Source organism: Camelus ferus, chromosome 14 (genome assembly GCF_009834535.1).
Source record: "Camelus ferus isolate YT-003-E chromosome 14, BCGSAC_Cfer_1.0, whole genome shotgun sequence".
Classification (NCBI taxonomy): Eukaryota; Metazoa; Chordata; class Mammalia; order Artiodactyla; family Camelidae; genus Camelus; species Camelus ferus.
Window position 1 is genome coordinate 5,624,989 of NC_045709.1, and position 27,750 is coordinate 5,652,738.

General features: G+C 38.6%; 1 protein-coding gene across 18 annotated transcripts in view; it reads right to left on the reverse strand.

The window, feature by feature from the left end:
* The window catches only part of CCDC122 (coiled-coil domain containing 122), an 82,016-nt gene that overhangs the window by 43,511 nt on the left and 10,755 nt on the right, over positions 1-27,750 (reverse strand). For 8 of the 18 annotated variants that reach the window (XM_032496106.1, XM_032496092.1, XM_032496095.1 and 5 more), the window contains 3 exons: positions 21,927-22,056; positions 20,967-21,075; positions 15,806-15,904 (listed from right to left, as the gene is read on the reverse strand). The exons of 2 other annotated variants lie outside the window; for them this stretch is intronic. The gene's annotated coding sequence lies outside the window, so the exon portion shown is untranslated. Of the gene's footprint in view, positions 1-30; positions 159-15,805; positions 15,905-17,182; positions 17,372-20,966; positions 21,076-21,926; positions 22,057-27,750 lie in introns of those variants that run through there. 8 more of the 18 variants (XM_032496097.1, XM_032496096.1, XM_032496099.1 and 5 more) reach the window with 5 other exon arrangements.

The window sequence follows — 27,750 nt, forward strand, 5'->3', positions numbered from 1 at the left end:
AGATAAACATCTTTAGGAGTCCTCACCTACCTGGGTCTCACTTCTGCAGAATCTCCAGTAACTTCTTTTCTGTAAGTAGATTTTGGGGGGGGAAATTCAAAGAAGCTCACTCTGTGTCACATGACAAAAGCATAAATAATACCCTTGGATCCAGAAGCTGGAAATAAGAGGACAGCGACATTTGAACGACATCATTTTATATCTCAAAGTGGGATTTGGTACTTGTTTTCACTCAGTTGTCCTAAAGTTACACTTCCACTGTATCCATCCTGCTTTTTATGTGAACTCTTAGAGAATGCCACCAATCTATGGAAGTCCAGTACTTCAGAGAAAGCACTGCTCGGTTATCTGTGTGTATAGACATGGATCTGTGTGTGTGCTAAATGATATACAAGAAATATGCAAGTGTCAAGTATGATACATAGCCCCTTTGCCCCAGCTCATGTAAATTCACACAAATCACATTGGATGCAGTGGAACCATAGATTTCTCGCTGTAAAAATTTTGTAAATCGTGCAGTAAAGAAAGGAAGCATGGTCCCTATGCTTAATGTATGTGTTTATACGCACTCTGGTCTAAAGCACGTCCACGTCCACGTCCACTGTGGGCAGTGTTTTTAAACTTGTGATTTCAAAGATGAGACAGCTGCTATAAGTGCATTGTTCTGTGTTAGGTCATTGCTTAATGAAGGAAAAGAAATCTGCTAGTACTGCTTTCTCCAGATTAATGCATTTAGTTTGGACTCAGGATGATCACATGTCAGTTCTGTGGAAACAAACTTTTCATCCTCTCCTTAGATGCATTTTCTTTGCAGAGAAAAAATGCTTACATCACACTCCCTGTGTCTGTTTGCCAAGTGCCTGAGGTGAGCTGTGTCCTTTCTGTATCTGGAGCAGGCTTTTTTGTTTTACTTAATTTTCAGAAGGCTGGGGTGTCCAGTTACTGTATCTTATTAAACAATTAAAATTTCTAACAGATTCTGTAGTTCAAAATATCACTGTTCCTTTCTGACAGCAGTAACAGAGTCTTCTTATTTCATGAGAAATATTTGTAGAAAATAGATTTGTCCATGGTGACATTTGACTTTTGAATTTTTATTATCCTCCATTTTCTTAATTCTTAGTTTTGCAACACAGCGCTTCCCTATTCCTTCAGCTTCCTTAAGCACGTGTTTTAGAGTTGTATTTGCCCCCCTAATCCTTGTTTCTGTAACCTATGTTTCATATAACTTCATTCTTTGAGTTTTCTGCTTTTAACTACATATTCAGACTTGATCATTGAGTTGTTTGTTGGACATACTCTATGGGCCCCTCCAATGCAACATCCTCTACACTTAACTCATCATTTCCCCTCCAAAACCTGCTCCCCTCTGGTGTTCTATCTCAGAGAATGAAATCATTACCCATGCAGTTGCCTTCTGGATAGAAGCCCTGGAGTGTTTCGGAATGCCTTCCTTTTCTTCACCCTTTCCCTTCCCACGCTACCACTACCGACTTTGTAAATCTACCATCCGTTTCTGTGTCTCTATTTCAACTGCCACAGACCTTTCAGATCATCATCTTTTACTTGTAGTGTTAGAGCAGCCTTCTAACTAGTGCTTCCTCATTGCATCCTTTCCTACACTGCCATTATAGATTGCCCTAAAATGCAAATCTGGTCATATTACATTCTTCAAAATTATTTTATGGCTTCTCCACTGTCTCTGAGATAAAGACCTACTCATTAAAGTTTCTAAGTGCTTTCATGATCTCAGCCCTGCTCACCTCTTCAATTTCCACTACTTTCCATTCTACACCTATATTCCAGTCATTCTGTACTTTTTTCATTTCCTAGAATATGCCATTAAGATAGGTTAGACCACTGAGGTTGGTTTGCACTCAGACTGACTAGAACTCAAATTTGGTTCAAGGTTATTTTCACTTAGGCTTTCTACTTAATTAGCAAAGAAGCAGGACCCAGGACATACACAAAATACACATCTAAGGAATTGAGTACAGCACTCTACTGTCTCCTTAGGTCCTCTTGACGATATGACCAAAATTCAGTTGTCTGTTTAGCACAGTTGGCCCTCCATATCTGTGGGTTCCACATTCATGGATTCAACCAACTGTGGGTTGAAAATACTCAGGGAGAAAAAAACAATTCCAGAAAGTTTCAAAAAAGTAAAACCTGAATTCTCCACGTTCTGGCAACTAGCTACATAGCATTTACTTTGCACTTAACAACTATTTACAGCCTATTCACATTATTTATTATAAGTAATCTAGAGATGATTTTCAAGTATATGATACGTGCATAGGTTACATACAAATACTGTGTCATTTTATATAAGGGACATGAGCATTCCTGGATTTTGGTATCCGAGGGGGTCCTGGAACCAGTCCCCTCCGGACGCCAAGGGATGACTGTGTGTACACAGTGAGTAGTGTGCCAGGCCATGGATAGAAGCTCAGTAGCTTTTGTTCCATTAGGCAGGGTGAGCGGCCGGCCATGTTAAATGTTTAAAGGGTTAACTTCTGCCATATAAGGAAAGTTTTGCTGCAGCTAAAAATATGAACACTTTTTTTCCTGTGTCATTGGGTCCACAGCAGGCCTTACCACGATCTTCTACAGCCATGCTTTCTCTTGTCTCTAGCTTTGTACCTGTTGATGACTGTTCTCAACCTCACTTCTGACTTAGAATCATTCTCTAAGACTCAAATCAGGGGCCACCTCTTCCGGAACATTTTCCTTTTCCTCACTAGCATCCTGTATATCATCTTTTATAGTCTTCAGTGTATCAATTTTTAAATATTGGTCTGTCTACTATTAAACATAACTTTCATCAGAGTAGAGACCATATCTTACTCCATATTTTTAGTATTTAGCAAAGATAATAACACAATGTAATATTCTAACATCTATAGAAGGAAAAAAGGGAGGGAGGGGTAGAAATCCTTTAATGATTCAATGCAAAGTCTGGATCCACTACAAAGTCTACAAAGCTTATTAAAGATAATAAACAATTTTGAGGCATGTGTGTTGTAATTTTTTATGAGGTACTTTTTATATCTTAAATATTTAGTTGAACTTATTTAATAAAACGATACATTAAAGTCATTCTAAAGAAGGAACATTTCTCATGGAAATCTGTTTTAAACTGTTTATCTATGTTTCTTTACCATTCTTTATCATTAGACTTTCCTGTCTCCAACTTATATAGCAATATAAACTTTAAAATATTGCTTTAGGATACATGCGTGCTGTGGGAATCATGTATGTTAGAGACCAATATTTATTTTGCAAAGCTGTTTATTTCTTTTCACTCTTGAAAAAAGTATGTATATATGTCAGTTTTCTTTTTTAAAGCAAAAGATGAACATTGTCACCTCATTCTTGTACATGCATGGAGTGGGGCATGGTGGGTAGAAAGCAGAAATTTGGATTCTTAAACAAAGTATGAAAGTCGTATTCCATTTATATTAACACAGAGAACAAACAACGTATATAGAGGAGGTCTATAATCCACAAAATAGGAGACAACAAAAAGCCACATTTTTATGCTAGCAACCATCTCAAAATAATAAGCTTATTTTAACATTTTCTATTATGTAAAATGGAATCTGGTTGGTATGATGGTTCCTTTATAATGAAAAACTACATGGAGCTTCCATCCTCTGATATAAGAATAGAATAGAATAAAAGTGTGTGGCTTATCAGTTTAATGGTAAAAGTTAGGGGTTTTCAGTGAGAATTAATGGGATGGCCAGAAAAGCTCTTGGGATCACAGGTTGCTATATACTTCTAGAATAAGCAAATCAGTATTGCCACTCTGCTCTAAACGGATTAGACTATAGCTGGAGTACATTTTGGGAAATAAGCCTTAAACAAGGTCAGAGGAATGCAGTACTAATGGTGAGGGGGCCCAAAGCCAGATTATGGGAGGAACAGTCAAAGGGACTAGAAATGAACAGCTTGGCGAAAAGAAGTCTCAGTGGCATTTGGACGACACGCTGCAGATGTTTGAAGTACAAAATGCTGAAAGGATGGAAAAGAAAAACAACAAATTTGTAGAAACTATAGGAAGGCTGATTTTGGATTAGTATGAACATTGAGAAAGGCAATCCATCAGGGGCCTTCAATACCCAGCAAGGCCCTGTCTGCTCTTTTTTCCCAGGCCATTTATCCGGGTTATGTTTGCAGCAAGCAACCTTGAAGGAAATGTTAAGATCCCACTTTGGAGAAAAGGCAGACTTGCTTACTACTTTTTTATAAAAGCTGCGGATTCCCTAAGCTCAGTATTTTTAACCTAGGACAAAGACCTACCTTGTGCATAGGATACACCTGGGCCCCTCTTTGGTGCCCACATGGGACTTGGTGGGTAAGGGAGACTAACTGGAACATGATGTGTATCCTACTTGTTGACTATGAATAATGAAATCTTCCATTATTCATCTCACGTCCTCTGCCAACATCAGTGAAACAGTGATAGACTAATTTATTAGCTCACAAGTAGAAGTAGATCGATGAATCCCAGCCCCAACAAAGGAGAACACGTTAGTGGGTTCCCCATTGAGAGATGTTCAAAAGCAGATGGATAAACCTCTATGTTGGATACTTCATAAGCATTGCAAAAAATAAGGCCCCAGACTAGTTTTCTTTAGATTTTCAATGTCATTCCAATCGCATAAATCCTATTTCTCTTTTTAGGAAAAACAGAATATAGGGTTAGACTTGTCTGCAGAATACCAGAAGATTCTAATTGAGTTATCCCAAGAGAAGAATATTGCTGTGCCCCTCCAACTTGAACCACTGGGAAATCCCTATATAAACATGGCCTCAATACATATTTTAAATGACTCCACCTATTGTTTCTACATATCCCTAATCTAATCAATCTTTATTTGCTTTCAGATAAAGGGAAACTCAAAATTATTATGCCAAAAATGTAATTCATCCCTGACTTCATGTCAAAGCTCTTAGCACCCTGGGAAGTCAGGATTTGAATCTCTAATCTCTGCTTTGACAGCCCTCTTTCTTCTCTATTACAAGCTAAGTATTTCTGAGCTGTTTTGTTGGAAATTTTTTCATGAACATAAGTTTTATTAGCATTAATGAAACTTTAGTATCTAATGTGCTGTTAAGCACACTCAATATTTTTCTCTCATTGCTGAAAGCCTCTGAAAATGTTTATCAAAATACTTTGAAAAATGTGTGTTAAAATCTGGTCTAGCATTTTGAAGGAGAGGTGTGATCCAGGTGACACCTGCTATCACTGAACATAAGCAAAACTTTAACGTTAACATCATGATCCTAACCTTTTTTGTCTTTTCCTTTGCAAATGATTTGTGCATCATGCACATTCATCCACTGGGTGGCAACATGTACTCAGGAATGTTTACCACTTCTAGCTCCCACAATCTAACTGAATTTAAGACATTAAACGTTTACATCTGGAAAATTGCCATTGTATCAAATCTTAAGAATCAGTATTGCCTGCATTCAAGCTCCTACTTACAGAGATTTTGATAATGTTAATACCTCCTACCATTTACTCTCAAATACATTCTTCTCCCAGTATGTTCACACACCGCACATTAGTGAAATAGATGATCCCTGTCTTGACAGCCATCTTTGTGCCCTATTACAAGTTAAGTATCTCTGACTTGTCTTACTGCAAATTCATGAACCTAATTTTTATTAGCATTGACGAAACTTTAGTTCTTCTCAATCCATGCCATGTTATAGTTACTCATACCTCACTCCATAAACACACACATGCTCTTTCTAAGTCCCCCTAAACTATTTTCCAACTCCAATACTATTAGTTCTTATTTCTGTGGCTCTTGCCGAGCAATGGACTTTCGCCTTTTCCATTTTACTTCTTAAATATCACATCTCCTCCACAGTGAAATCAAGAGACACATCATCAATCTCCTATATAACATCATACACATCCCCTCTGGTTTTGCACCACGTCCTAGACAAATAAGTAGTGAAGATTCAGGATATTCATTTAGTCTTGGGAAGTCATAGATTTCCCTTTCACTTAAGTTAACTGTCCAGAGTGCAGAATGAAACCAATTAACTAACTCTGTGTACGATTTATCTTCAATTAAGAGAAGGAAAAACTTCCAAGAAATTAAATTGTATATCAAGTGTGATTACAACTCACAAAAAGTTATATATATTTTAAAAATTGAAAATAAAATAGTAGTAATGGTAGATGCATTAGATGATGAAATTATGAAAGCTTTTGTTTCCCAATTTCTGATTTTCTGTATTTTTTCTATATTTTCTATGTTTTTCTATATATTTTAATGAACTATACTTTTTTCAAAAGAAAAAGTTGCATCTAAATGTGCCTAAGCCATCTTTTATCTCTTTCCTAGATTGAAAACCTCCTGTTTCTTGCATATACGCTTCTGCTATCTAATTTTCCAAAAAGTACCTAATAATATTTTGACATTTCCTTGAATCTCTGCATGGCACTGAGTGTGACGGGATATTTGACTCATTTTTTTAATCTTTATTTTAGAATAGCTTTTAGACTTACAGATAATTGTGGAAACTCCATATATCCCACATCCATTCTTCCCTATTGCTACCACCTTACATTATTAATTTGGTATATTTGTTGTAGTTAATGAACCAATATATTGATGTATTATTGTTAACTAAAGTCCACACTTTATTCAGATTTTCTTTGTTTTTGTGTCCTTTTTCTGTTCCAGGATCCCACCAGGATACCACATTACAGTTAGTCCTTATATTTTCTTAGGCTCTTCTTGATTGCAACAATTTCTCAGGTTCTCCTTACTTTTCATGACCTTAGCAGCTTTGAGGAATACTGGTCAGGTACTTTGTAGACTGTCCTTCAGTTGGGATTTCTCTGATGTTTTTCTAATGTTTAGATTTGGATTGTGGATTTGGGGGCAGAAGACCACAGAGGTAAAGTCATATCAAGGGTAAATACTATCAACATGACTTAGCAACATTGATCATCTGGCTGTGGGGTAATATTTGTCAGGTTTCTCTACAGTAAAGTCACTCTTTCATTCTTCCTCTCCATGTTGTGCTTTTTGGTGGTGTGTGCACAGGCACACTTACTGAGAGTGGAGTTATGTTCTACCTTAAATTATTTGAAATTTTTCTTCACAGATTTGTCTACTCTCCTCCCTTTATTATTTATTCAATAATTTTTATATCCAAAGGAAACAAGAAGATTAATTTGACAAGATGTATGCACCCCAAAGTTCATAACAGCATTGTTTATAATAGCTAAGTTATGGAAGCAATCTAAGTGTCCATTAACAGATGAATGGATAAAGAAGATGTGGGGTGTGTGTGTGTGTATACATTACACACACTATTCAGCCATTTAAAAGAATAACATTTTGCCATTAGCAACAACTGGGGTGGACCTGGAGGGTATTATGCTAAGTGAAATAAGTCATATAGAGAAAGACAAATACTGTATGTCATTACTTACATGTGGAATCTAAAAAATAAAGCAAAGCAATGAACATAACAAAACAGAAACAGATTCATAGATAAAGAGAAGAAACTAATGCTTACCAGTGGGGAGAGGGAAGAGGTGGGGGCAACATATGATACGGGTAGGGGATTAAGGGGTATAAACTACTATGCATAAAATAAATAAGCTACAAGTATACACTACACAGTACAGTGAATATAGGCAATATTTTATAATAATTTTAAATGGTACATACAAATTTGGAGAGTTTATACTGCTTTAAAGAATTCAATCTAAAATTGGGTAAACCGCCACCAGGTGGCGTAAGCCCTCTCTGCCTGGCAAAGACATTTGTAAGTAATTTGTAAGTAACCGTTGTTTTTCCTCTTGGACATTTTTTCAAATTCAGATGGTGAGAACTCGTCTGAATGTGGAATCCAGGTTTATCATTTTATGTGGAGGGGCTCCCAGTCCTCCAGCCCCCTGGGCAGAAATCGTTGACTTATTTTTCTGTCGCACTTCATGTTTTACTTATTGAGTCACTGCTTGTTCAAACTGGCTCCTTCTCTCACCGTTGGCCCCTTCATAAAAACCTCCAGTTTAGCAGTGGCAGGGAAAAAACACCACGGGCTGGTCTCAGCCGACAGCAAGTTCTCTGCTGCTTCTGAGCCTTTGCTCCTGCTCTTCCCTTTCCCTGAAATTCCTCCTTTAAACTCTGCTATCACTGGCTTGCCAGTGTTCAGCAAACATTTGAGTAGTCATTATGGTGATGGTAATATATGAAGTCCCAAACTATATACTCTCTCTCCAACCTGGAATCTGCTACGTCCCTCCCTATCCTCCCAAGGGTAGAGAGCATCTAGTTGGTAAAATGAGCATGTAAACAAATATATTGAAGATATTTACCAGGCATGGTGGTGACCAAGGTATCAGACTTGTAGAGGTGGTCAAGAAAGAAATTGGCCCTTGGGTTAGGTCTGAAGTTAGTTAACTCAAGCAGTACAAATGGATATAGAGTTAAAGATGGTTTTACATAGTGAGATAAAATGGCATGGTACTTCAAAATCTGACAGCTTCAGCATGGGTAGAAGGTATGATGTATGTAGAAAAATGGCCAAAGTTGGTATGAAAAAGAACGGCAGGGACCAGATTATGAGGGCCCTTGAATGACAGGCAAAGTTAGGACTTTATCCTTTAGACATGAGGAATCACGGCAATATTTAGAAAGGGGGATGACATGAACAGATTTGCATTTTAGAAAGATCATCCTCAGATGTATGTAGAATGGACTGGAAAGAGGGGAGACCAGATACAAGGCTACCAGTTAGGAAATGACCATAGAGCCTGGGTGGGGAAGCTAAGGCTTGAACCAAGGTAGAAGCTGCCTGAAAGAGAGGCAGGGGTGAATCTGAGAGATTCAACAGAATTTGATGAGGAATCAAATATGAGAGTAAGGAGAGTGCTGGGTGACCACCAGTGTCCTGGTTTAGGTCACTGGCTGAGTGGTGATGTCATTAATCAGGATAGAGGAGACAGGAGGCTCAGCAGTTTTTAGAGGGTGGTAGTGATGAATATCTTGAGTCTAACTTGGGACACGTTATCTGATTATTTGCACTAATGGCCTTCATACCTCATTAACACATAGGTTAGAGTGAAAGATCTCTGTAAAGAAAAATCTCCTACTATCATTCATCAATCAATCAACATGCAGTCAAAAATATTTCAGGAGTTTAAGTGCAATGGATATTGAGGACCATACATCCCAAATTTTCCAAGATAGTTCCACTTCCTACAGTATTACTCTTTTCAATCAACACATGCCATTCAAAACATAATTAATATGATTTAATCGTTATCGCTTGTAAGACTTTTCTCATAAGTATAAGTTCATAAATTATGAAAAGGTTTAAGGTATGAGTCCTCAGGAATCTGTAGTCTAATCCCGAACAACTCAACACCCAGGAAAGAACGGCTGAGTGGTAAACAGCAGTGTTGTAAGCGTTCACTGGGCTTCCAGAAAGTGGCTGTCATTTTGGGTAGAGAGGGCTGCACTGAGGAGGAGCTGGAACTGCAGCAAGGTTCTGAGAATGAACAGTATCCGAAAGCCAGACAGTGAGTGAGGAAAGCAGCATTAGGAAAGGGACCAAATTGGAAATGACCTCAATGTGTTCAGAGATTGGAGACCACGGCCCTTTTCCATTAGTCTTTGACTCAGCCGCGGGGAGAGGCTGGTAGCCTGAGTGACTCCTATTGCTGCTTTCCTATATCCATCTCCTCTTCAGGATTCACTCCGTGATCCTTTGGCCAAGATATAATGAAATTTCCTAGTTGTGCAGTTTCTAGGATCTGTTCTTTCATTCCCTTCCTGGCTTTTTTCAATTTGCATCTCATTCTGAATTTTAGCTCTTCTCACCTTAGTCCTAAACACTTTTTGCTAAGTTTTAGTGTTCTCTAGTCACCTGCATTTCTGTTTTTGGTATGATTCCCATTTTCCTGTGAGGTATACATGCAGTCTTTTGAGGCAATGAAACTGAAATTTGCATTAGAGTTAACGGTACAATAATGAGATGTTCTAGTATATTTTCGAGAGCTGTGGATAAATAAATGCATGGTGCTAAAAAAAACCCGTAATGTAATGAGACTATATAATAGTGCCTCCTGCATAGTAAGCATTTGATAAATCTTTAAAGATTAATGAATTTTACATAATAACCTATCAAACAAGGATACATTTTTTTTCTGTTACACATTTTTCATAAGCACTTTTTACTGCCAGAGCAAGAGAGGCAGTAGAAGCTCCAGGGGTAAGTGGCAAGGTCATGCTGCTTCTGAGATGATTCCTCCGGCTTCTCCTTAAGTCAGTTCAAGCTCTGACTCCTGATGCTCTGAGGCAAAGTGAGGATCAGGGAACTTGTATGCCAACCCCCTTCTCTCCAGGGGCCCTTGCTCAGGGACATGTAAAAAGTGTATCAGAACATCTGTCCACATGGCTGACTCCACTTTAGCTACTTGTTTACAAATAGGAGTTCTGAGCACTTTGGAAACAGTCTGTTCTTTAAAGTTGGCGAACATTCCTTTTATAATTTGTTTACACTGTTTGTTGGACAAGCTACTAATATTGCTGGCAGAACAAAATCAAAATTCAAGCAGCCTCACTCTGACAATTGATCCTAAATCCCAAGTCAGCAAAGTCCAATTAATGAGGTTTTGTTATCTATATATCTATATGTATGTATACAGGGTTACATGTATGTGAATTAAGAATGATAACAATTTAGAACTGAAGGACATGGAACAAAAAGGATTTCTATTAAAAGCCCACATTTTGCAGATGAAGAGATTTGAGACTGGTAAATTGTTCTTCTTGTACCCAAGAGAGGAGTTCTATATTTAAATACAATCCAGAAATAGCCTCCTTTAGGGATGTAATTTGCTATGATTCCATGGCTCCACTGAGCACATTACATGTTATGTAATGCTCTTCCTTCTATTAGCTGTGTCTTGTCATCTCCTGTAAGTCTACAGCCACTCTGAAGACAGAGATTTTGTTTTATTTATCTTTGCACAAGCCCCACAATACCTGTCCCAGCCCATCCCCCTGTCTGGTACTGGACTGAACATCAGGCCGTCTGCAGGCAGCCATGATCCTGTTCTGAAGTCAAGGAAATAGGCACTAAGGTGGCAGTCTCCTGTGAGCTTTGCAAATTTTCTTCTGCTCCAGGTCATCTGACAGTTTCCCCGAATAATCCTGTATGCCATTTGGAGCCCTGTGATCTCTACTCTTCACATGAAAGCATGAAGCTGCCTCCCTGTGCTAAGGCCCTCCCATGCCATTGTTTCCCCACCCTAATACCAGCAACTGCAGAGGACAGCACTGGGTTGGCCACTCTCTGGTTAATTTAGAATTGCTGCCACTCCTCAGCACCCCCTTTCACGGTGCTCCACAGCTCAACCTCCTCCATCCTGGCACTTTGACTGTCAAGTAACATAGGCAGCCTGTGTAATTCCACCTGAGAGCTAAAGCTATTGCTTGTCTGACACTGTTATATGAAAGGAGGTGAATAATTTGAAAGAGTGAATTTGGACATCAGTCACTCACTAAACAAATATTTATTGAGTACCTGATATATACCATACCAGACCCTTTCCTGGGTGCTGGAGACACAGCAGGGAACAAAATCAAATTCCTGCCCTCGTGGAGTTCATACTCTGGGTCAGGGCAGGACACAACAAACAAATAAATGAGTAGATACATGATACAAAATCACTGCTAAAGAGTAAGTGCTGTGAAAAGACAAGAAGCAGGGAAAGGGAATAGAAAATGACATCACTAATCAGCATCACTCATCATCAGGGAAATACAAACCCAGTCCTCAGCGAGATATCACCTCACATCTGTCAGAATGGCTGTTCTCAAAAAGACAAGAAATTACAGGTGTTGGTGAGGATGTGGAGAAAAGGGAACCCTTGTGTACCATTGGTGGGACTGTAAATTGGTGTGGGCACTATGGAAAACAGTGTGGAGGTTCCTCAAAAAATTAAAACTAGAGCTACAGTAATTCCATGCCTTGGTGTTATTCCAAAGGAAACAAAAATGTTAACTTGAAAAGATACCTGCACTCTCATGTTCACTGCAGCATTATTTACAACAGCCAAGATATGGAAACAATGTAAGTGTCCATTGATGGATGAATGGATAAAGAAAATGTGATATATAGAGATAGATAGATAGATAGTTAGATAAATAGATAGGTAGGTAGATAGATAGTATTCTGACATAAAAAAAGAAGGAAATCCTGCCATTTGTGACAACATGGATGGACCTTGATGGTACCATGCTAAGTGAAATAAATCAGACACAGAAACATAAATACCATATGATCTCACTTACATGTGGAATCTAGAAAAAAAAAAAAGAAAAGAAAAGAAAAAGAAAAAAACCAAACTCATAGATACAGAGGACAGACAGGTGATTGCCAGAGGTAGGGGATGGGGCGTGAAATGGGTAAAGGGGGTCAAAAGGTGCAAAGTTCCAGCTATAAAATAAATAAATCCTGGGGATGTAATGTACAGCATTGTAACTGCAGTTAATAATACTATACTATATAGTTGAAAATTGCTGAGGGAGTAGATCTTAAAAGTGCTCCCCTCTCCAAAAAAAAAAAAAAAAAAAAAAAAAAAAAAAAAGAAGAAGAAGAAGAAGAAAGAAAATGACAGGAAAGGTTCATTTTAGAAAGAATGGTCAAGGAAGACCTGGACACAGAGACATTTGGGAATCAGATGAGATATCTATCTACCTATATATATATGGATGTATATGGATGGTATTTAAAGTCATGGGACAAGTGGGATCATCTAGAGAATAAACATAATTAGTGAAGCGATGTCTGAGGACTCAGCATTGGGACATTACAACGTTAGAGGTAGAGAAGGTGAGGAAGACTCAAGAAAGAAGTTTACGAAGGAAGAGCCACTGAGGCAGGACAAGCAGGAGAGGGGAGTGATCTGGAAGTCAAACTGAGAAAATGATTCAATAAGGAGGATAAGCAACTAAGACCAAGAATGGACCTTGGAATTTGGCAACACAGAAGTTAATGGTGAGCAAAGAAATAGTGTTTTTATTGAAATGGAGGAGACCCTGACAGGAGTCAGACCCCTGATAGCGTGGGAGAAGAGATGGAGAGTGAATGTGCTCTGTGCCTTCGAGGTGCTTTACTACAGAAGGAAGCAGAAAACGGGAGATATCTAGAGAGGCGTGAAGGACCAAGAGAGGCTTCTATTTTTCTGAGAGAAATAACAGCATTTTGTTTGCGTGCAGAGAACAAAGATGCAGCAGAGGGAAACTGGTGATGTAAAAAGGAGAGGGATTATTGCACAGGCAAAAGGCACTGAGATTCAGTGGGCGTGAAGACCGCATTCCCTCCAGTAAAAACATCTCTTTCAGCCATAGACTTACGACTTTTCAGAGGAAGGCAAACAGTAAATTCACCATTTTTGCAAGTGTGCATTTCACTTCTGCTGTGTTTGGCTTTCCCATCATTAAGTTACTGTTCATGATATAAGTGGACTCATACTGATAATAACGTCGTTCTACAAAATTTTAGCCAGTCATCCTTCAGCAAAGTCAATGGTGTCTTAATGGACCATTTGCAGTTTCTAATCGTAGAACAACTTGAAATTTCCACTCTTCAGTGTATGGGAAGTAATCGATCAGTATTGTGATTCAACCCACATGATGAAAACAATAGCAACTTTCTTTCTGTAGCACTCTGATAGTTCTAGTTTGTCTGCTTTAGTTTAGAACTAGGGCTTCCTTCGAGAGAACTAAAGCCCAGAGAAAACCCAAATGGAAAATGTATGATCCTATGAACAGAAAATACAATCTTTTGTTTGGGTTCTTCTTACCTTGGTTTTCAGTACCTCAGTTCTGAGTTCCCTGGCATAAATAAGGGTAGAAACTCACCTGAAGTCCAAGCTACTTTTTACCATCAAAGTATTCCATGGGATGAAAATTACACATAAGTAAGAAACAAGATTTTCAGGACATCAGAGTTATAGTCAGAAAGAGGGAGCACCTTCAGTGAGTATAAACCTTCATTGAGACAGAGGTGATAGATTCCTGTTAATGTAAAACTAGAGATTTGGGGATCTAGAAGAAGCTAGTAAAGATCATTTTTTCCAACCATGTATTTTTTCAGATAAATAAACTCAGTGACCAAGTGATGAAGTCACTTATACCAAGATTTGGAGGTGGTTAGTAGCCATGATGGGTGAATTTTAAAATTAATAAAATGGAAACTAAAGTAGTAACAACAACAACAACAACAATCATGTTTGTTGATTGCTTCCATACACCGGGCACTGTGCTGACCACGTTAAAGTCGTAACTTCATTTAAAACTTACAGTGACTGCATGAGATAGAAAGCAGGAGATTTCTTAACCAACTGCTGCTTTTTTTCACTTACCACTTTGTGTTAGAAACTAAGAGTCAGAAGGATTAAATGATTTGTTCGATATCGTACAACAGATAAAACCGAAATCTAACGTAGGGATAGGGAGTTCAAACCTCAACTCTTCCTGTCGTTCCACGTAACCTTTCTCAGAAAGTGAGGGCAGAGGGGATCCAGTCCAATACCCCCACTTGATACTGGAATCTTTGTACCCTTAAGTAGCAAAAAGCCAACACCTTAGTGAATTGGGCCCCATGATAACGGATATAAAGTGGATTACACATGCTTTTTCCTGTTTTAGAATTCTACTTGTTTTACCAATTGACTTAAACAGCCCATCAAACTAACCTTTATAATATTAAGTAGTAAGTTAGATTTGCATACCTATCCTGGGCTAATAGAAACCTGAGATGTCCAATGGAGGATATTTTGGTCAGTTTTAAAATATCTTGAGTCACAGGCCGTAGCCTTTTAGTGGACTGAATTTTTGTTAATATAAACTATTTTGATGATAAAGGGAAAATTGAATGGACCATTAGGTTCTCCATTCCTGAGAAGGAAAAAATTTGTGGACAGTAATAAGGTATCCTAAGGGCTGGAGTTTATGGCTTTCAGCTCTGTTAGCCACTATGAAGCTATTACTATAATGTTCTATATCAGTATTTTAATAGTGTGTCTTAACAGCTCCAATATTAAACGGCTCTTCATGTTTGTTTACAAAAATATCTGTGAGCTAATGTTTGGAGAACATTCACCATTAACTCTATTAAGGCAAATGATAGGTACCATGTTCCCATATTAAGAAAGAGAAACTAAACGAGAGAGAAATAAAAAAATATGCACTTAATTTGGGTAAAGTATTGAGTCATTGGAAGAGTCCATGATAGGACAGGATTCTAGTGACTACTAGCCTGGATTAAGAGAGTTTTAGTTTTTGAAAAAAATAAAAAACAAAACTTTGGGGGAATGTTAGGTGCACAAAAACAAACCCAACACTAAGTCTTAATTTTCTGTGGCCTATCAGAGAGCAATTTAACTAGCACGTTTAATGCTCGGGCAAGAACTGGGATAATTATGAAAACTAGAAAGGATTAGAAAGCTTAGTGAATCAGGACAGTTTTTCTCTGCCACCGTCTTACACTGGAGGATGTTTGCATTTTGTTCATTTCTTACAGTGAGTTTCATGTTGGCTCTTTGGGGTCTGGATTTTGGTTTACTTCAGTTAGCACAATACTGAATACTAATATTTTGTTCCTTCAATTTTCCCTCCTTTCCCAATTCCCAAGCTTGAGGGATCCCTTCCACGGAAGCTCAGTATTGAAAGCCTGTCTTAGTCTTGCGAGTTTCTTAACACCAAAAAGAAGCCCCGTCAGAGCTACACAGATGTTGCTTCCCTACCGTGATGAGGGAGTGTTGGGGCTGAGCTGGGCGTGTTCTTCAGGTAGCTTTCACTACAGAAGCTGTTAGCAAACACTTTTGTTACATCTCTGGTGGTATCTGGAAAATAATGATAAAAATAAATCAATCCACTGCAGGCCTAGGTACTCAGAGAATATCTTATTTACAGTGGCCAAATATCCTTAGAGTTTTAGGAGCTGTTCCCACTTGTGTGTGTTTGATATAGAAACAGGGTTTCTCTCTCTGGAGAGGATATTTGTTTACACAAAAGAAAGCTGAGATTTTAGAATGTTTTGTCTATGAACCTATGTGTGCAGGCCTACTAGGAACTGATACATTTTCTTTTCTTATTTTAACATTTTATTATTTTTCTTTTTTCATCATTTTTAAACAGATAAGTGGATGGAAAAACTTATCGGTCCTCTTCCCTTGAATCAGAAGGTAAACATTCTCTCATCACAGGATATGTTATTTGGGAAAGGGTAAATTAAAGAGTTAGAGCAATTTGAGGTGGGAACACTCAGCCTATTTCTCTGCCAGTAATGGTGGACATTACTTCATGACTATGTTTGAAATTTTCCTCAGCCTGCTTTTAAGGGCTGGACTTGATCAATTCAAGCATTTCCATGACACCAATTTGAATTTCCTCCATCTGAATTTCACACAGTTGCTTCTAGCTAGAAGGAAATTTGTTTGGCTCTTTATAAAAAATGTTGAAAAGTCAAAAGTTTCCAAGATCATTTCTATTTTTTTCTTTCTTTTGGTAAAACTAAACTGCTTCAAAATTGCCCAATTAAGTAATTATATCCTTCATTATTCTTATGGTTTGCAGGATTATGGTTATAAAAACATTAAATACAGGAAACTTATGTAACTTGTACTAACATCTTTTAGAAATTAGATCCTTTCTTCTTTAAAAATCCTGCCACTTTTCTCTTCCATAGAGATTGAGTCACATGTTTACCCTTTTTGTTTTAAGGCAGATTATTCCATTTCTTTCAATCATGACATCCTTTATTATACATATGACTCAGCTAAGAATTCTTATGACTTGTTTTTTTTTTTTTACATCTCTCTCTTCCCTTTATTTTGGGGAATTGAGTTGGTACACCAGTGCTTTTCTTCCCTGTGAGGGAGCCTCATTGTTCTTATGGCAAAGGTTCCTAATTTACTTGGACATCTCGAGATATAATTTGTTTTATGGTAGTCAGACTATTCTTTCCTTTGGACCAATGCCTATTCTATGCCTTTCCCTTTCTGTACTTTTTTCTACTCATTGTTCAGATGGTCTTGCTCTTCTAGCTAAAGGAGAATTCAGACATTTTCCAGGTATGATTCAAGCTTCTTTTGTCCTATCATAGGGAAAGCAGAAATTACCTGATGAAGCAATATGTAGAAATGAAAGCTAGAAGTTGTGATGAATGAGCTAATTTTTCAAAGTGCCGTGGTCCTGAGTGCCAGCATCAGACCCAGAGCCCAAGCTCTCCCCTCTGATTTCAGATCCCGAATTAGTTTGTTAGTCCTGTTGTCTCTCTCCATGGACCAGTCTCTGAGGGAGAACAGGGGCTAAGAAAGAGAAGGAACTATTTTACACCATCTGGGACAGATTTAGCCCTGGGAGCTCTATCTCCTCCCTTAGGTTGTTGACAGTCCACTGGCATCCTGAAGGAAAAGCATTAGAATTCTTCACCACTCATCCATTAATTAATTAATCAACATGCACAACTACCTACAGGCCAGGTGCTGGGTTTACAGAGATAAAACAAATAACAGCTTCCATTTATTGAGCAAACTCTTTTCTAGAAATTTAATACCTTCTTTCTAATCCTCACAATCGTCTTTGAAGAGAGGAATTGTTACCTCCATTTTACAGATGTGTAGATGGAGGCTCAGAGAGATGGAGTGACTTGTCCAAAGTTACAAAAATACCTGAAGTGAGCTTTTAACTTGGGTCTAAGTCCCAAGTCACTCTCTTTCTCTTATGTCACATATCCTGCTCGTTAACTCCTACTTCCTTCAATACGACTTGGTCTCTGCCTTTAAAAGATTTACATGTGCACAAAAATTGCATGTTGGATGATTCTGTTTATATAAAATGTTCAGAATAGGCAAACCTATAGAGACAGAAGGTAAATCTACAGTTGCCTAGGGCTGGGTGTAAGAAGGTGGGAAGTGACTGCTAATGGTACAGGATGTCTTTTGGGAGAAATGAAATGTTCTAAAATTATTCATGGTGTTGGTTGTACAACTCCGTAACTATATTAAACATCATTCAGTTGTACACTTTAAATGAGTGAACTGTATGATACGTGAATTAATCTCAATAAAGCTGTTTTTTTTTTTTAAATAAGGTTAATAATGTAGTAGACAGATCTATAAATAGCTAACATAACACGAGGCAACATGAAAGCAGATGTGAGTAATGCACTCTGGAAACTCCGGGGAAGGTGCAGTTCTTAAGTCCACGGGGCTGGAAGATGACTTCATGAAGTGGAGCCAGACCTTAGAGCAAAATGAGAATGTTGGTAGGCAGAGGAGAGTGGAGCCTGAGAGGACGGCACGGGCAAAGTCACAGGCATTTCCGAGGGCTGGGTTTTCCTGGGAGAATGGCAAGTCATGGCAAGTCATCCATTTGGAAATAAGTGAAGGGTGAGTGGGGGATAGAGAGGGAAATGAAGTTGGAAAGGAATCCAGCTATACAGAATGATGTGCTAGGGACTAGGCTTTATACACCATGGAGAATCTTCTTCACGGTGGGAGAAAGCACATTTTATTTTTTAATTCTTTTCTATTTAATCGAGCTACAATTGACAAATAAAATTGTGTATATTAAAAGTGTATAATGTGATGATCTGACATAGGTATAACTTGTGAAATGATGACCACAACGAGGTTAATTAACCTCCATCCCTTAGTTACCATTTTTATTTGTGTGTGGTGAGGATGTGTAAGGTCCAGTCTCTTAGGAACTGTACATGACACAGTTCTGTTAACTACAGTCACCATGCTGTATATGAGATCCCCAGAGCTTACTCATCTAGTAACTGAAGGCTTGTGTCCTTTGACCAGCATTTCCCTATTTCCCCCACCTCCCAGTCCCTGGTAACCACCATTCTGGAGCAAGTATATTTAAAATTGGATCTGAGATTCTGTTTTTCTGCATCAGAGATCTAGTTTCAGCAAAACAACGCCATTCATGAAATTAAACTAATGTTGCAAACTTGAGTTTTCTGGAGTTTTTCTTAACATGAATAGTATATAATTGTAAATTTCTTTTCATTTTATAGTTGTATAAGTATTTAAAGTTTCAAATTTATACCTAGTTGTATGCTTTTACTAAAATAAAATAATATAGATTAAAATTTATTTTTTCCTTTAGAGGGAGTTCATAATTTAAGTAAGAGATATTAGTCTAGGAGGTAGAATATTAATCAGTGTCTTCCAAACCTGACCCGGGGGGCCCCATACTGTACCAGCAGACACTCTGGGTATGCTGTGCTACAGAGCTGAGAAGCTGTGCCTAAAATTGCACATGTACAATTATAGGAGAGTCTTTACACAGTCATGAAATAAGAATTTCACAGTATGTTAATGCAAACGTAAGAGTAGGAGAATCTGACCTATTAAATGAAAATTTAGATAGTGGAGCCATTTGCAGTAGTCACTAGGCATGATCACACTGTAGGCTGGAACTTTGCTATGGATTTTATTTGATGATCTCAAGCGTTCTGTAGAGTAATGTTGCTCTGATCACTGCTGTGGATAGCATGAGGGAGAATGGCCCAATATCTAGCAACTTCTTCCCCGTCCATTCTCTTGACTGAACATTTTGACAGACTCACTTGACAGAAACAAACTGGCTGACCATTTAAACCTTCTGCCAAAAGAAAAAGGAAAAACGAAAAGAAATAGAGCTTCACTGTATCTTAACTAACAGGCAGGCATTGGGAAAGAGTAATCTTTTTTTTCCATCCTTTGTTTTGGAAAGACAACAATTGACGCGCCCTTGACTGCAAACTCAGAGTCCATTTTCTGGTGAAAAAGATATAGGAGCTTTGAAAGTGAAAAAAACAAAGTTTTTTCCCCATCTCCTTCTGTTTCAACTTTACAAACTGTTGCATAAAGATGCCCTTCAAAATGATGCAAAGATCCAAGTTAGCACATTTTGTCAATAAGGATTTGTTAAAATTAAAAAATTTCTACTAACTATACTTTGATGATTTTTTAAAACTTAAATATTAAAACATTAAGAAATTCAAATGTTTGTATGTTCCCTACTGTCAATATTTATATGAAAAGGTCACTGCAAATTCAATAAAGAAGGAGTTAAAAGGAATGGGAGGAAGAGGCATTTTATAATTAATTCAGTTTTTATTAAAATAATTGTTTATAATCAGTACTTATTTCACTTGTTTCCCTTACTTTTATTAGTTTATCCAACTCCCTCCTTAATTTATAGAAATAATGTGTAATTTATAGAACTAATGTTGTATATTGAGTAAGATTTAATAATATTTATTAACCACTTAAAATATGGATGACTTAAACACTTTATATTTTTTCTTCCTAAGATAACAAAGCAATTAAGTTACTATTCTTTTATGTATGACCATTTATAAGAATGATGGAATTGAGTGTGGGCAGTGATGGAGTTGGGTGTGTGCAGGAATAATATCTGCACGCACTCACACTCATCTTCTATATTATCTGTGTATTCTTTGAGGTCACCGGGATCTGTACCAGGGTCTTGTCTTTTCCTTGCCCTCTCCTTACTTCCTATTGTCGTCCTGGCATGCAGCACCCATCTGGAGTTGACACTATATGAATTTAGTGTGAGCTCTGTTTGCATCGATAAACAGATTCATTGTCTCTAACTCCAATTTTGAAAGCAAAGTCAGTGTGCGTGACTTGGCCTGAGTGCTCCTGTCATTGGTGAAATCGTCAGGAATTGATACAATGTGTGGGCATTCCTTTCTGGCAGAAAAGCAGAAGCAGAGATTCCTCAATCTCTCAGAACAATAATAATCTTCCTTTTTCTTCTAGGACTCACAGTTTGACCCTTCCCTCTCCTTTTGATCACATAAGACCTCAAATTGCCTTACCAACACATTCATATTAAACTCTTGCCCAGTTAGGAAGTGGAATGATCATTTCTACTTACTGAGACTGAAAAACAGGAAGTGAAACAATTCTTGTGGTCATCGAGCAAATTAACCTGGGAGCCAGGAATGGTCCTCAGTAGAACTACAGAACACTCAGCAGCTTAATAGCTAATGGAAGCAAAAGGAACATGTATAATTATTATCCTTTCAATGAAGAGTTTCAGTGAAATTTTCTGTCTTACACCCATGCTCATCATGCACTTACATCTACAAGTACTAGGCTGTATCTGAGTCTTCCCCAGGGACATTTATGCATCCTAAGACATCTATCTTACTCTAACTTACATTCCTTTCTGTGTTTGAAAAGCTACCCAATGAGATTGTAAATGATGTCTTAACTTTTTGTACCTTCTGTAACTTTAATATCTGTTCTTAGCAAGGATTCCAAAAATAAAAATTAAGCTGAATTGAATTTAGGCAACAGGACAAAATGGACCCAGCTAATCCATTCTAAAATATTGTAGTAATCTACCCAAAGGATAAAAATAGGAAAAAAAAAACATTAACATGGGGCCTTAGGATACTCTGACATATGTGAAAGCAGTTCCTGAAATGTGGCAATTGGTGGTACTAGTGAGTTGGGAAGGTAGATATGCCAATTACAGGGTGAGGAGGTGAACAGTAAGTACATCTGAGAATTAAGAGCAGTGATACAAGCTGAGCTCCTATGTCCTGACATAGCTGTTAGATGTTGGCCATCAGGCGGATCCACCTGAGGGTCCGGGAAACATTGTGAACAAGTCTGGCCAGATCACACACAGTATGAGTTAGGAAATAGCAGAACTCACAAAGCAAGAATGTTTCTGTCTCTTTCGTAGGCATCTAAAAATGGAATTAGCTACCAATGAGAAAGAAAGAAGCAACCAGATTCCTCAAGAGTAGGAGGAAAGGTTTAGATTCCTCTTTTCTTTTTTTTTTCTTAAACGGATTTTTTCTATGGTTAGCAAAACTACGCTCACCCATCCTTTGGTGTTGACAGCAGAGTATCCCACGGTATCTGCCGGGTAGCCCTTGACCTGTAAATCATCCACCTTCTTTCATCCTTGTTGCAACTGGAAGGCTCCTTGTGGGGCAGCATCCTTCTTGAAGCTGAAAATAATTGCTTATCTTTATAAAGGCTGAGAGAGGCCTGAGGGAGGGAATACCAGAAATAGAGAATGGTGGCAGTGGGGAAAAGGAAGCGTGATTAGAGTGGGGAAGGGGAGAGCTTTCAGCTTAGAGGCACATGGACCAGTCTGCAAAGTAACCTTTTCCTCAAAAATTCAATTGAAAGCATTCACAAGTCTGCCCATCCAGCCCTGCTGGCTGGTCATCTTGGCAGCAAAGATCAAAGATGATGACAAAGCCATGTGAATCCTGGGTAGAAAGACATTCCCATGATGTGCCCCATGGGACTTTCTGCCTTCCAGCTGACAGCATCATCTGTTTCAAAAAAAAAAAAAAAAAAAAAAATTTGTGCTTCCAATCTGACTGAAGCTGAGAAATTTTCCTGACAGGGGTGGAAGCTGTAGCACACATGGCCTGTTAGATTTGCATTCTTTGTTTGGTGGGACACAAAGTCACTACTCTATCAACAGATCGAAATAGTGAGAATATTCTCTCTCTCAGATTTTCATACGCACAACCACTCCACCCCCCACACGTGTGCATGCAGACACACATACCTACCTTACCACTTTAGGATTAGGGCTTTTTTTTTTCTTTTATAGTTATAGATGGAATCAATCAGTCGGTTTCTCTGTGTGTGTGTTTCTCTCTCTCTTTGTCTAGTATTTCCTAGACTCATGGCTAACTTTCCCTCCAGATTGGGTGGTTTTAAATTCAGGACAATCTTGATAGAATAAAGACTTTTTACCATTAAGGCTATTCGAAAACATGTGCTACCAGCCCTACAAGAAATATCAAAAGGTCATTCCAAACAGTTTTTTTGAGTGGGGTTTAACTGCTGAAATAAGTGAAATAAGTGACAATTTCTCACAATGGCTAATTTGAAGGGGACAAGAGGCACCTGGAAATAGTTTGGTGCATTTGGTAAAAACATAACAGCCTCCTTCTTTTATGGCAGCTTGTGTCATGGGTTTCTTCCTAGCATGGAGATGTTGCCAAGGCAATAGCTTAACAATCTTCTACATGGCTGCTTTTCACATTAATTCACATGGGCTTCACGGATGTTAATCTTTATAACACACCTAGGCAGCCCAGAAGGGTAGACTGTATTTTTTCAGTCTGTTTTTCATGGAGGGAAAGAACAAAAGGAGACGTTTCTGATCTCCTCTCCCCATTCCAGGACACACCATCAGTCACCAGCCTGTGGGTTTTGAAATGGCCTTAGGACCTCAGGCCAGGATTGTAGGGAAAAGTTCAGGGGATCTAAAGGGAAAGAATGCAACAAACCCAATCAAGGACATAGCTGATGGTCAGAGCTGGAAGGTCTGCTACTGAGACTGTGTGGAAGCCAGGAGGCAGAAGCCCAAAAGGAACCAGAGCCAAAAGTCACAGTTGGCCAAGCTCTGAGCCAAAGCACAAGACAGGAACCAAAGAAGCAGTCAACACCCAGCAAGAATGTCCAGCGTCAGCATCCAGAGAGTGCCCCCATGACCTCCCCTGGTACAGCTCCCTCCCCTGACTTGGGCAGCTCCTTTGGAAAGCAGCCATTGCCGCTGGGCTTGGGGGTGTGACTACCTTAGAGCCAGGATGAGCTGTTTTCAGTTTTTACTGGTTCTACACTACGTAGAGACAATAAAAACAAGCTCTTCGTACCCAGGATGTCTCTGGAGTCATAAAGCTCACCAAAGTATCATGGAGGCAGGGCTTGGACTAGGGTGGACAATGAGGTGCCTGTGTGCCAAACTTTTCTTTTTTAATTTTGTTTTTTATTGAAGTGTAGTTGATTTATGATGTTAGTTTCAGATGTACAGTAACAAGATTCAATTATACATACACATATTTTTTTTTCAGACTCTTTTCCATTATATGTTATTATAAGAAACTGAATACAGTTCCCTATGCTATACAGTAGATCCTTGTTATTTATCTATTTTTATATACTGTGTCTGTTAATCCCAAACTCCTAATTTATCTCTCCCCTGCCCTTTTCCCTTCGGTAACCATAGTTTGTTTTCTGTGTCTGTGAGTCTATTTTTGATTTGTAAATGAGATTTGTATCATTTTTTTTAGATCCCACATATAAGTGATATCATATGATATTTGTCTTTCTCTGTCTGACTTACTTCACATAATACAATAATCTCTAGGTCCATCCACATTCCTGCAAATGGCATTCTTTCATTCTTTTTTTATAGCCGAGTAGTATTCCATTGTGTATATATACCACAGCTTCTTTATCCAGTCATCTCTTGATGGACATATAGGTTGTTCCATGTCTTGGCTGTTGTAAACAGTGCTGCTATGAACACTGGGGTGCATGTGTCTTTTCAAAGTAGAGTTTTCTCTGGATATATGCCCAGGAGTGGGGTTGTTGGATCATATGGTAAGTCTATTTTTAGTTTTTTAAGGAACTTCCATATCTTCATACTGGCTACAACAATTTACATTCCCAACAACAGTGTAGGAGGGTTCCTTTTCCCCCACACTCCTAGGATGCCAAACTCAAGGAGGCATTCACTCTTTGGGTCAAATGCAGGTCTCAGAGGCTCAGAGAGGGGAAGGGTGCCTCTCTCAAGGCCAGGCAGCACTGGCCCTGACACCCAATAGCCTCTATTTTCCTTTGATCTTAGGTCATGAATCCACTCTGAATCAGTCTGTGGAGCCCACGGTGTTTCTTGAAACAAAATTCATGATTAATATTTAGCTACTCCCTGGCATTTAATAATGTAGGATGGATGAAAATAAACTCCTGAATTAATGTAACAGAAAAATGTTGGTTAACACCATAATAAAGACTTTTTTTCTTATCCTTTTGCTGGCCAGAGAGTTCTAAGTACTTTCCCAAGAGTGTTTGCTTCAAAAAGAACAGAGAGAAAGTTACTGAGAGATCCCAGAAAATGTTTACTGAATGAAGAAATAATGAATTAGAACTGGTGACAGAGAGAATGGGACTCACATGAACCCCATGAAAATATTCAGTATCTCCATTTTAGTTCCATCTGGTGATGAACAAGCTTGGCTTATGCTATGTACTAATTTTTTCATGAGTTACCTATATTAAGGGCCCACAAGCTTTTCCGCTGAAACTTCTCATTTAAATCACTTTAGTTGACTCTGATCCCAACCAGGTAAGATGTTAGGGAAAGAATAAGTACAATAGAAATAGTAAAAAACTTTATCCAAGAAGGCTTATTTAAGGTTAATTTTGATTTGGGCTGGTTGTGAAGAGCTCCCCGAATCCATATTCTAAATCTAAGTAGGGATGTCTTCAATTTTCCATTCAAAAGTGATTTTCCTTCTTTCTTTTTTTCTCACTGGGCTCTGCAGGTTGGGCTGTATTCTCTCTGCTTCTGAGGCTCCATCTCCAGGATTTATAGTTGCTGACAACGTGCTTCAATAATTCACAAGGAATGGGACTCGTTTTATGTTCTCCCTTTTCTCAGTTGGCTCAGTGATGCAGACAGATTAAAAACATGCTTTTTGTCAGTGAAATTAGTCGAGAGGAATCAGAGACATCTTAGGAGGAGTAATACTGAAAGAGTTACTGCTACTGAACCTTTTTCCCACCAATGCACAACTGGATAAAACCAGAAACACACCAGGATCTGCCCTGCACCCTTGAATCTTGCTCTCCTGGTGACTGTACTGAAGTTAAGACTTTCCTGTCCAGCCTCCAAAATGTGGAGTTTATTTATACTCTCCGTTGAATGTACTGGCTCTCAAGGTTTAAGGAAGGGAAATCTAAGGATAAAATGAAATTCTAAATTCACTCACTCAGCTTATAACCTGGTCATTTGTTTGCTAATTATCTTAGGAAGATGTTTAAATAGCAACTATTATGCATTGTTGCCACAACTGTCTTCAAAAGAAGATGCATTTTATTTCTGCGTAGCCTCAGACAACAGGGCAGGAAAGAGAAGGCCGCCCGGCCATGACGTTCACTCCTTAGTGTCCAGGAGAAAAAGCCTCCTGGGGACATGCCATTGTTCATGGGTCTTTAATATTAGATGTCACAGGTTCTATGTCAGGCTCAAATCCCCAACCGGCCTCATCCCAGAGGAGGCTGGAGCCTGTCAGGGCTTTCCGTGTCCTGACTTTGTTGATCAGTTCTGCTCACTGAAGTTCAGCAGCCAACTCCTCTCCCTGAGCAAACAAGACTGTGGCTCGAAGGCATCATAAACCGGGATTTCCACGGCCAATTTCAATACTCGGTTCCTCTCTGAAGCCAAAAACCAGACTCACCCAGAAGGTGGACACACTCCTCCAGATAAAGAATATATTTATTTAGGTTCATACAGAAACCAAAGAAGAACAGGGTGGATGAGAAAATCCTACACTGTCCCTTGCAACTGAGCCGAGAGCCATTCTGAAGCCTGGCTGGCCACTTCAGTGGGCTGTGTACCCGTATCACGCCCTTTCAGACTTTGGCATGCCTTGCGTTTATCAGTTTGATTTCAGCATTAGTGGTTTCATAAATTTTTCTTCCTTGTATTTTCCATGTATCTCATATCATTATTTAAAGTGTATTTTGGATAGACTGGTCCTAGCAAATGACTAAAAAAATTATGCTTTCGAACAGTATATTTACAATAGAATATTGCAAGCTTTGCTGTCTGGAAATCAGCTGACATCCGATATGTCCTTATATATCTATATATGTAAATGTACATAGGTGTACAGATAGTTCTAGACATAAATATTAACTATATTTACATGCAGTTTTCTTTGGGTAACTCTATACAAAATTTAACCTCAGTTTCACTTGGCTTTTGGCAATAAATTGGCATCTAGTTTTTTTATCCAATTGGCAAATGCACATAATTACTAAATGAGTTTAAAGAATATAATTTTTCCTTTTGTTTTCTTTAAAATGCAATTTGAGATTGGAGTAAAACAGAATGAATATCAGTGAAGGCCGAGAACCTTCCATAAATTTTAATATGCCAAGCCTTTGGTCCCTGGAACCATAGCCCAGAGGCCTACACTGATCCAGAAATTCCAGTCATCAAAATATGGGTTTTTTTTTCTTACTCCTCCATCATATTCTGGAGCTTGTGGAAGTCCTAAAATGGTTGCCAATTCACTCTTACAACTTTCACCAGGCTGAAGGAAGAACTGACTCCAAAATGTGTTCTATGACAATGACCCTGTCCCAGCCCTCGCCTCACAAAGGTGAGTCCTCCTGGTGTTAAAACTGTCATGGCTCCAGATACAAGTGATGAGCTCTTGGGCTTCACCTTAGGGGCTGCTGGGGGCAACTAGCTCCCCCAGGGATATGCCACACAGACACCAAAATACTCCAATCCAATTCATCTTTTTTCATACCAATACTGCTTTGTAGTCATTTCTGTAATGGTGGGCAAACTTAGTCTCAAGGTTATTGTCTTTCCTTCCTTCCTCTCTCTTTCTGTCTCTCTTTTCCTTTCCCTCAGTTCCTTCCTCCCCCCCTCCCTGAATGACTAGCAGGGGTTGAAAGAGGAATTGAGAAGAATAGTGAGTTATAAGACCACCCCAGAAAGAGATGGGGTATTTTGGATGATGGTGGTGATGGTGAAGTATGGTTGATTTTTGCTATTTATTTCAGAGGTGTATCTAAAAGAACTTGTGATGGGCTACGTACAGGACAATGAAAAAAGAATAATTAAAGATGACCTTCAGAGTAGGCCTGAGCAACTG